At 60.2% G+C, this 10467-nt stretch overlaps 1 pseudogene; it reads left to right on the forward strand.

The window, feature by feature from the left end:
• The first annotated feature begins 542 nt into the window (after positions 1-542).
• On the forward strand, positions 543-2869 carry LOC147980715 (uncharacterized; annotated as a pseudogene).
• The last annotated feature ends 7598 nt before the right edge of the window (positions 2870-10467 follow it).

The following is a 10467-nucleotide window of genomic DNA, read 5'->3' on the forward strand; positions in this document are numbered from 1 at the left end:
TAGCCGACGACTACAAGAAGTCCTCCGAGTGCGCCGCGGCCAGCAGCCGGCTGGCCGAGTCCCTTGTGATCGCTGAAGAGAAGAAGATGCCGGACCGAGTCGTGGCCATGGCCGGCAAGCAGTCGGCCGTGTCCCCCGACCCCAAGGAGCACAACACTCAAGGGTCTTTTCAGCCGGCCAAGGAGACGAAGAAGATACCTCTTGACCCCGAGCGTCCGGAGAGATTTGCCGTCATCGGGGCAAACCTGAACAGCAAATAGGAAGGCGAGCTCGCCGATTTCCTCCGAGGGAATCGGGACATCTTCGCATGGTCCCCCAAGAACATGGCGGGTGTTCCGAGGAAATTCGCCGAGCACAAACTGCATGTTCGAGAAGGCGCGAAGCTGGTCAGACAACCCCTTCGCCGGCTGTCAGAGGAGAAGCGCAGGATTGTAGGGGAGGAGATAGCCCGGCTCTTGGCCGCCGGCTTCATCATGGAAGTTTTCTTTCCAGAGTGGCTCGCCAACCCGGTCCTTGTGTTGAAGAAGAATAACAAGTGGCGCATGTGTATAGACTACACAAGTCTCAACAAAGCCTGCCCCAAGGATCCTTTCGCCCTGCCAAGGATAGACCAAGTGATAGACTCCACGGCCGGATGCGAGCTGTTGAGTTTTTTGGATGCTTACTCTGGATATCACCAGATAAAGCTAGACCCGGATGACCGCCTGAAGACCGCCTTCATCACGCCGTTCGGAGCCTTCTACTACCTGACTATGACATTCGGCTTGAGAAATGCCGGTGCCACCTTTCAGCGTTGCATGCAGAAGTGCCTCCTCAAGCAGCTCGGCAGGAATGCCCACGTTTACGTGGACGACATCGTGGTGAAGACGGAGAAGCGTGGCACCTTGCTGGAAGACCTCAAGGAAACATTTGAGAACCTGCGCCGGTTCCAAATCAAGCTCAACCCCGAGAAATGCATGTTCGGGGTGCCAGCCGGCCAGCTCCTAGGGTTCCTGGTCTCCAAACGCGGCATCGAATGCAACCCAGCGAAGATCAAGGCCATCGAGAGAATGGCGATCCCCACCAAGCTTCGAGACATTCAGAAGTTCACCGGGTGCTTAGCCTCCTTGAACCGCTTCATGAGCCGGCTCGGAGAAAAGGCCCTCCCCCTCTACCGCCTCATGAAGAAGAGCACTCACTTCGAGTGGAACAACCAGGCCGACCAAGCTTTCCATGAGTTGAAGAAGATGCTGGCCGCGCCGCCTGTCCTCGCGGCGCCGACTGAGAAAGAGCCCATGCTCCTTTACATCGCTGCAACCAGCCGGGTGGTCAGCACCGTCATCGTAGTCCAGCGCCTGGAAGAAGGCCGAGCCCAGCCGGTCCAGAGGCCGGTGTATTATTTGAGCGAGGTGCTGTCCGCCTCAAAGCAGAACTACCCGCACTACCAAAAGATGTGTTACGGCGTGTACTTCACCGCCAAGAAGCTGAAGCCCTACTTTCAAGAGCACCCCGTCACGGTCGTATGCACTGCCTCGCTAGCCGAGATCATAGGCAGCCGGGGTGCGTCCGGCCGGGTCGCGAAATGGGCGATCGAGCTGGCCCCTTACACAATCTTCTACCAGCCCCGCACCGCCATCAAGTCCCAAGCACTGGCCGACTTCCTCGTCGACTGGGCCGAGACCCAGTACCTGCCGCCGGCTCCGGACTCCACCCATTGGCGCATGCACTTCGACGGGTCCAAGATGCGGACCGGCTTGGGAGCCGGCATCGTCCTTACCTCTCCCAAAGGCGACAAGCTCAAGTACGCGCTACAGATCCACTTTTCCGCCTCCAACAATGTGGCCGAGTACGAGGCGCTCATACACGGGCTCCGGCTTGCCAAAGAGCTTGGCATTCGCCGGATCCTGTGTTATGGCGACTCGGACCTGGTAGTCCAGCAGTCATCCGGTGACTGGGACGCCAAGGACGCTAACATGGCGAGCTACCGTTTCTTGGTCCAACAACTCAGCGGATACTTTGAAGGGTGCGAGTTCCTCCACGTACCTCGAGCCGACAACGAGCCAGCTGATGCCTTGGCCCGAATAGGCTCCACCCGGCAAGCAATTCCAACCAGCGTCGCTCTACAACGCCTACTCAAGCCGTCTATCAAGCCGTCTCCGGAATCCGATTCCATCTTCGTGCCGCCTGACCCCGATGCGGCCAGGTCCGGCTCGAAGAATCAAGTAGCCGACCTCAAGACCCCTGTAGCTGGCCCGGGGACTTCGGCAGCCGGCTCGGGGACTGCGGTAGCCGGCCCGGGGACTGCACCAGCACTACAGCCGGCGGCCGACTCCAGCACCTCACCGCCCAGCCCGCCCACCCTAGTGGCAGTAGCCACGTTGGCAGTAGAAGAAATCGCGGCTCCTTCTTGGGCTCAATTCATCCTCAACTTCTTAGTGAACCAAGACCTGCCGGCCGACGAAACAGAAGCAAGACAAGTCCAGCGTCGAGCCGGAGCGTACACAATCGTCAACAGAGAACTACTCAAGCGCAGCGTCACCGGAGTCCTCCAGCGATGCGTCGAGCAAGAGAAGGGCATTGCAATCCTCGCAGACATTCACCAAGGAGAGTGCGGCCACCATGCGGCCTCAAGATCACTTGTCGCCAAAGCCTTCCGCCATGGTTTCTTCTGGCCGACTGCTCTAGACGACGCCAAAGAACTAGTCAAGCATTGCAAGGGATGCCAGCTCTTCAGCTCCAAGAAACACATGCCAGCCTCGGCACTCAAGACCATTCCCCTCACTTGGCCCTTTGCCGTTTGGGGACTGGACATGGTGGGCCCATTCAAGACGGCACGCGGCGGCATGACGCATCTGCTCGTCGCCGTGGACAAGTTCACCAAGTGGATTGAAGCAAAGCCGATCAAGAAGCTGAATGGGCCGACTGCCGTGACCTTCATCGCAGACATAACAACTCGGTATGGCGTGCCGCACAGCATCATCACCGACAATGGCACGAATTTCGCCAAAGGAGCCTTGGCACGTTTCTGTGCAGCCCAAGGCATCCGGCTGGACTTAGCGTCCGTCGCCCATCCGCAGTCAAACGGCCAGGTCGAGCGAGCCAACGGCCTCATCCTCTCCGGCATCAAGCCCCGATTGGTTGTACCTCTGGAGCGGTCGGCCGGCTGTTGGCTCGATGAGCTGCCGGCTGTCATCTGGAGTCTGCGCACTACACCCAACAAGTCAACCGGCTTCACCCCCTTCTTCCTTGTGTACGGTGCCGAGGCGGTCATCCCAACTGACATCGAATTCGACTCGCCTCGAGTAACCATGTACACGGAAGCGGAGGCCAAGGAAGCACGAGAAGACGGCGTCGACCTGCTGGAAGAAAGCCGGCTGTTAGCTCTCAGCCGGTCTGCAATTTACCAGCAGGGTTTGCGCCGTTATCACAGCCGGAAGGTCAGGCCAAGATCTTTCCAAGAGGGCGACCTGGTGCTCCGGCTGATTCAGCGAACAACCGGCCAGCACAAGCTCTCAGCCCCTTGGGAAGGCCCTTTCGTCATCAGCAGAGCTCTAGGCAACGACTCCTACTACCTGATCGACGCACAGAAGCCGAAGGCACGCAAAAGAGACGACTCCGGCAAGGAGTCAGAACGGCCATGGAACGCCAACCTCCTTCGAAGATTTTACAGTTGAAAGGCAGTATGTATCACGCTAACTTTTGTATTAAGTACAAGAAAATAGGCTCCCCGAGGAGGGCTCGGGGACTGCCATCCCTTATTTATGAATGAAAATATCATGCTTGTCGCATCATTTACTTATTCTGTCCGGCACCGAGTCCGACTAGTCGGCTCGGGGACTGGCCGACTGAAGATATATTAGAAGTCCTACCTGCAGTCAGACAAGTAGTGTGCAGGCTCTCAAGCCTTCCCTTGCCAAAGTCGCAGTTCGAAGAATCGGCTGCCCGACTGGCAAGGGTCAAAGGTAGAAATGACCGCCCACACGAAAAACGGCTAGGGACTAGCGGACTAATATAACAAAGCCAGTTTTTCCCGCATCGCCGACCAGCTACCAGAGTAGCCGGCCGGCCGGTTTCCATTCACTTTATTTTAAATCCAAGAAAGCTCAAGTACTTGCCCCCCCAAAGAGGGAAGGCGGCAAAGGAAAAGCCTAAGGACAAACAAGCATACGTGAATGGAAACCAAACATGCACGTGATAATATTTACATAAAAAGACCTCCAAGAGGCCAGCATTCAACATAGTTTGGATACACCCCCAGTGGGTGGAACTGCGAACCTTAGCAAAAGATTGTTCAAAGACAACAAAGCAGGAAAGATAAAGATGGCAGGTCAGGCTGGCGGAGCGGCCGACTGGTTGGCGGAGACAGTCACGCCGGCTGAAGGAGCGGCCGGCTGACGAACTTCGGCTTGGTCGCCGCCTCCCGCAGAGGGCGCGCTTCCACGCGCCTCGTTGTTGGAGGCACGGTCGGCCTGAGGTCGGCTGGTTTTTCCACCAGCCGGCTCGACGTCTCCGCCGTCGTCGTCTTCGTCCTCTTCGCCCTCGTCGCTGGAGGCGATCTCCTCCGCCGAGTCCTCGCCCACCGCCGGGTTCAGCCCGAACCACTCCTCCGGCTGCGCGACACCGTCATAATCGATTTCGAGTGCGAAAACGCTGATGTCGGTGCACTCGGCGATCGTTGAGGCTCGCTGGGCGATAGCCGGCCTCACCTCCTCCAGCTCCGCGTCGGCCTCCATCCGCCAAGTACGCAGCTGGTCCAGGCTCAGTCCTGGGTACCAAGCCCGTACGAATTCCAACGCCCGCCCGGCTCCGAGGCGGGCCGCTGACGCCTTCCAAGCCTCGAAGCGTCCGACTGCGACTTCCAGCCAGTCGGCAGTTCGACTTGGGGCGCGGGGGATCGTCTCGCCAGGCCAGAGGGCGGCCAGCACCTGCGCCCCCGCACGTTGGAGCCGGCGGAGCATCCGGTGGGCCGGCTGCAGCCGCGCCTGGACAGCCAGAAGCTGCTCCTCAAGGGTCCGGTTTGCATCCGGCGCAATGTCGGCCCCCGCTTGACGGCGCGCTTCGCGATGAGCCTCGATGGTTTGGGCAGCGAAGACGGAGTAGCCCGGGAAGTAATCTGCAAGAAACAACAAGCAGCAGTCCAAGATAAGTCAAAAAAAAACCCAGACGGCAAGGGATGGGGGAAGGCCGTGGAAAGCAGCTTACCGTCGATCAAGTCTTCAATCCGGCCGTAGCCTTCCTCTAGGCCTCGCCGGGTCTCGGACCAGGTCGCCGCCGCTATCTCATACTCCGCCAGCACGGCGGCTTCGCTCTCCTTCGCCGCCTGAAGGGCCGTTTTGTGGCTCCCCTCTTGGTCGGCCAGCTTCTTGGCCAGGCGATCCCGTTCCTGAGCCAAGGCAGTGCACTCGGCCTCTTTGGCGAAAAGGGCGGCCTTCGCTTCGCCAAGTTCCTTCCTCAAGTCGGCGTTGGCCCCTAAAGACAAAGAAGAAGAAAAATCAATAAGAAAGGAGTCGTTAAGAAAGATTCGACCCGACTGCGCGGCAGTCGGCCCGAATCTCGGGGACTACACCCAGTGGGTGCGCTGGCGCGCCCCCACAGGACACAAACAAACCAAGTACTTACTTCGGCTGTCGGCCAGGTCGTTGGTCCACCGGGTCAGCTCTCGAGCCTGGGAGTCGAAGGCGGCAACGCGAAGGTTGTGGTATTCCTGAAAGTTTAGAAAGAAAGCAAAGTGAGGTGGCCGTCGAGAAAGATCCGACCCGACTGCGCAGCAGTCGGCCCGAATCTCGGGGACTACACCCAGTGGGTGCGCTGACGCGCCCCCACGGAAGAAATCAAGAAAGCAAAGCAGCCAAGAGCGAAGGACGTACCCGGACGGAGGTTCGTGTCGACGAGAACTCTTGGTTGAGCTGCTGCAGCAGGGCGGCTTGAGCTCGTAGCCGGCTCCGGACCCCTTGAGCCGCTGCTTCTAGCTCGCCGGTCCCCCCGATGGGAGTCCACTCGGACACGGCGGAGCTGGCCACCTCCAGATCTCCTGCCGGCTGGCCCGCGCCCGCGGCTCGTCGTGACTCCGGCGGAGCGGCGCCTCCTTCAGCACGCCGGCCCGTCGCCAGCTGCACCTTGAGGCCGGCCCGGCTCCCTGGCTCACCTCCGGCCGGCTCCTCCGGCGCCGCTAGCGATCGACTGCCTTGGCCCGCCCCGGTTGGCGCCGCAGGCGGCGTTCTCTCGGCCAAGACCACGGGCTCCTCCTCCCTCTCCAACAGCGGTGGGTCTTGGATGATCTCCTCCGCCATGGGCAACGGGGTGTTGGGGGCCACGGCTCGGAGGGGAACGGCGAGCAGCGGAGGCTGGCTGCGCGAGCTTTCCGCCTCCGTCTCTGCAGGAGCCGCCTCCTTCTGGGCCTTGGCTACGGCTTCAGCCTGCCCCTTTGCCGCCTGGGCGGCCGCCTTCTCCGCCGCCTCGCGCTCCTCCCGCGCTTCACGGGCGTTCCGCTCTGTGGCCTCCCTAAGATCGGCTAGGGGGTCCACGCGGCGGGAGCTCGAAGAACCTACAGCCGGCCCCACGACGGAGCCGCCTGGGCCCCGCTCGAGAGAAAGCGACGCCCTGTCCAGCAAACGAAGAAAGCTAAGAGTGCATTTGAAGAAAAAAGAACAACGTCGAGACTACGGCAAGCGGTTAAAAACTTACGCCGAGACCGCCTGGGGCTGTTTCACGGCTTTGTGGAAGCGGGCCGCCTTCGCGGCCGCCTCCTCTCGCTTCGTCGCCGCGGCGGAGGGCTTGGACTTCTTCGGCTGACTGCGGAAGAGGCCTAGAGCGGCCCGACGTTTCTGCGCGCCGCCGGCAGCCGGTGCGACGGACGAGCCGGCGCCCTGTTGGTCGGCCGCCGGCTGGCGGCGCGGAACGACTTCGGCTTCGAAGTCATCCGGCCAGTCCTCGAAGCTCGCGGTGAACTTCGAGCCTCCGGGCTCGGTGCTGTCCCCCACGACGGCGTCCTCCATGGCGGCCGCCCCCAAGTCCGGGTCGTCAACACCATCCACCGTGCGGTCGGGGACGTATTGGCGCTCGATCCCTGCCGCCCCAGCCGGCGGCGGGAGAAGAGGGTTCTGCACAGAGAGCCGGAAGGTCATAAGCCAGCCGTCGCGAAGCCGGCTGACGACGAGAAAGAGGATAAAGAAAGAAGCTTACCACGGGTGGAGGATTCGCGCGAGAGTACGGCGCCTTGCCGTACTGCCAGTCCCCGCTGAGCTTGCAATTGGCGATGTAATTAACCATAAGCGCCACCTCCGCGTGGGGCATCTCCCATGTGCTGAGCCGGCTTGGGTCGAACCGGCCGCTCATCTGACACATCATGTGGGGCCGGCTCTGGAGAGGAAGGATCCGGCGCTCCACGAAGGCGGCCACCAAGTCGGCTCCGCGCAGGCCTTCCGACTGAATGAGCACCCGAAGCCGGGAGATGGCGGCGTTACCGGCCGGAGACAACGACCGGGATCGGAAGCTCCACGAGGGCTGCCTCCCAGCCGGCGGGCCGGCTACGTAAGCTGGCAAGTTGATGTAGTCTTCTTGCTCGGCGACGTTCTTCACATAGAAGTAAGATCTCTGCCAGACCTTCACCGACTGGATCAGGGGGATGGGCGGGAACGGATTGTTCTCGCTCGCCCTCCTCATGGCGATGAAGGCTCCGCAGGGGGCGGGCATGCCGGCGACGACCGTGCCGAGCTTGCTCTGGAAGAATTCTCCTCAGAGCTCCAGCGTGGGGAGCAGCCCCAAGAAGCCTTCGCAGAGGGAGACGAAGGCCGACAGCAGCATCACCGCGTTGGGCGTGAGGTGATGCGGCTGGAGGTTGTAGAAGTCGAGGAAGGAACGAAGAAACCCGCTCGCCGGGAGGCCGAAGCCGCGCAGGCAGTGCGAGCGGAAGACGACCCGCTCGCCCTCCTCCAGCGCCGGCGAGATCTCCCTCTCGGGCGCCAGACGGACCTGAACGCGGTCGGCGCCGGGCAGGCGCCGGGTCTGGCGAAGGAACTCCACGTGATCCTCGTGGACGTTGGAGCCGTCCCAGGAGCTTGACAGTGCCATGGCGACGAGGTGGCGTGGAGACGCGACGGCGTTGAGGAGGAGGCTGCGGCGGCGGCGAGAGCAAGGAGACGAGGGCTAGGAGGGATGGAGTGGGAGGGGGCGCGCGAACCTCTGTCGCTCCCTCTCCTCCCCCTACTTATAGGCTCACGTGACGGAGTCGAGGAGGCGGGGCGTGGGGAAGCGTGGGGGTCGATCGTGCCCACTTCCCACGCCCCACGATTACCGATCCTTAATGGCGAGGTGAAACTGCCTTGAGAAGGCGAGCGGCCCTGTGGGCCACGGGAGATCCGCGCCCGGACCGAGGCTCGCGAGTGGCGGGCCCGGGCCTGCGGCGGCGTCCCATCGGGCGCGTGCGCTCGCAGAATCCTGCCGCCACGTGGCCGCAAGAGGGCCCGTGGTCAGCATGCAGGCCCCCTCTCCTCCCGCTTACACGGATTATCAGAAGTCGGCATATGCCCGCAAAGCCGGCTCTCCGGGATAGGAAGCTGACCAAGCTTCTCGTCCCCTTGTTCACCTCGGAGCTCGATCAGCTTCGGGGACTACTGTCGGAGTAAATGGCCATGGGTAGCCTAGCCGGCTTCCCCTGGCACTTCTGCAAAAATTATGAGCCCGCCCGGAATTCAAAAATCCAAGACACGGGGCCGCCTTCCCCCCGCCGGCTGCGATCTAGGCCGGCCTTGGGAAGGCGGTCCGACTTCAACCTTCATGAGAGGGCCGACTCCAAGAAGCCAGCTACGGGAAAGCCGACTCCTTCAAGCCGGCTCCCCATAAAGTAGTCAAGACCGTACCCACAGAGTTTGCACCCACCTAACGGCGGTGTGTCGGGGCATGGCTACAGAAGAACCTGCCACCCACGAATCCCGGAGCACGCCTGGCACAGTGCGCCGTACGAGGTAGGCATGACCCGTCCGGCGCAGCACTGTTGCCATGTTGACCCTGGCGTCACCCACGACGGGCCGCCAGCATGGCCCACAGGCGGTGGGCCCCTTAGAGCAGGGAGACGGCCTAAGGCGGCCGCGCTTCCAACCAGCCGGCCCAAGACGGAGCCGGCTCCGCCAGCCGGCCCGCCGCTTCCCTCGAAGAGGACGCCCCATTAAGGAGACAAGACGCGGTAAGGCTACAGCGATCACCCGGCAGGCGGCGGTATTGTAGCCGCGCTTGCCACGATGAAGCTCACGTCAGCAAGATGAAGCCACAGTGACCAAGGAGTTGACAGCCAGCGGGACCCACCAGCCGGCGGGCCCCAGTAGTCGACGCGGAAGCCGGCGAGTGCAGTCACAGACGGCTGGGCCCGCGCCCAGCCGGATTACCACTGTACCCCCAGGGGGTAGGCCTATATAAACCCCCCGGGGCACCCACGCAAAGGGTTCGACCCCCTGCTAGTTCTAGAGACGATACAAAGAGAAGAAGTAGGCTAGCCATGCCCTTTCTTCCTCCTCCTCCCCCAAACAGCTCAAGGAGCGTTGTGTAGCTACTTGATTCATCTAGCGAGCATGCGGAGACCCCGCAGAGCAGCAGTAGGGGTGTTATTTCTTCGGAGAGCCCCGAAGCTGGGTAAGAGCCACCGGCGTGCGTGTCTACGCCTCATCCCGCTTCCAGGCACCGGCGACGTCTTACTGGTTCCCACACAGATAAGCCACCCGTTGGCATATGTCGCACCTACCACCCGACACGGCTAGTAGCCAGGGAGTGTTTGTCCCACTTTATAAAGCCTTTATGAGGGCAAAGATTTACGACAAACAAGGCAATCCGGCCATATGGTTTTATAAACAAAGGTACACACAGAGATATTTTATATTACGTTTTAATGTAAGGAACATCTTTTGAAGAAAATAGTCCCGCCATCGGTTCCTTTATTTGGGTTTTCATGTTGATCATGATCATAAAACCTCACGTCCGATCATTGTGGTAGGAAAATATTGAGGATTTAGTTTGGGGAAAGTTCCCGAACTCTATAGTATTAATGAACCAAAATTTTCATGTCATCGTTGCCGACCAATTATATCCTTTAAGATTGCTAGCTTTTGGCTTCACCCAATCTAAGGTACTAACTCGGATCACCCGGTAGTAACAATCACAGAGGTGCTCCCTTTACCGCCTAGCCGAACAATCGGGAACGTAGGGATAAGCATAGGAGCCAGGCAACCCAGCTTGCACTACAAAAAAGGACACTTCCATGATGATACGTGTTTGTCACAGTAGGTCACGTTTTCTTTCATGCATGTACATCCATGACAAATTTATGACAGAATCAGGATAGTCATACATGTGCTGTCATAGAAGTGTTCCATGACATTACCAAAATTATCATCACGGAAGTGTCCACTTCCATGATGATAAGTCGCGCGTCATGGAAGTGCTTTCGTCAAGGGTGACCGACACGTGGCATCCACCATAACGGGATGCCGTTAAGCTATC

Source organism: Triticum urartu, chromosome 3A (genome assembly GCF_056163025.1).
Source record: "Triticum urartu cultivar PI428250 chromosome 3A, HENAU_Tu73, whole genome shotgun sequence".
In the NCBI taxonomy this organism is placed as follows: domain Eukaryota; kingdom Viridiplantae; phylum Streptophyta; class Magnoliopsida; order Poales; family Poaceae; genus Triticum; species Triticum urartu.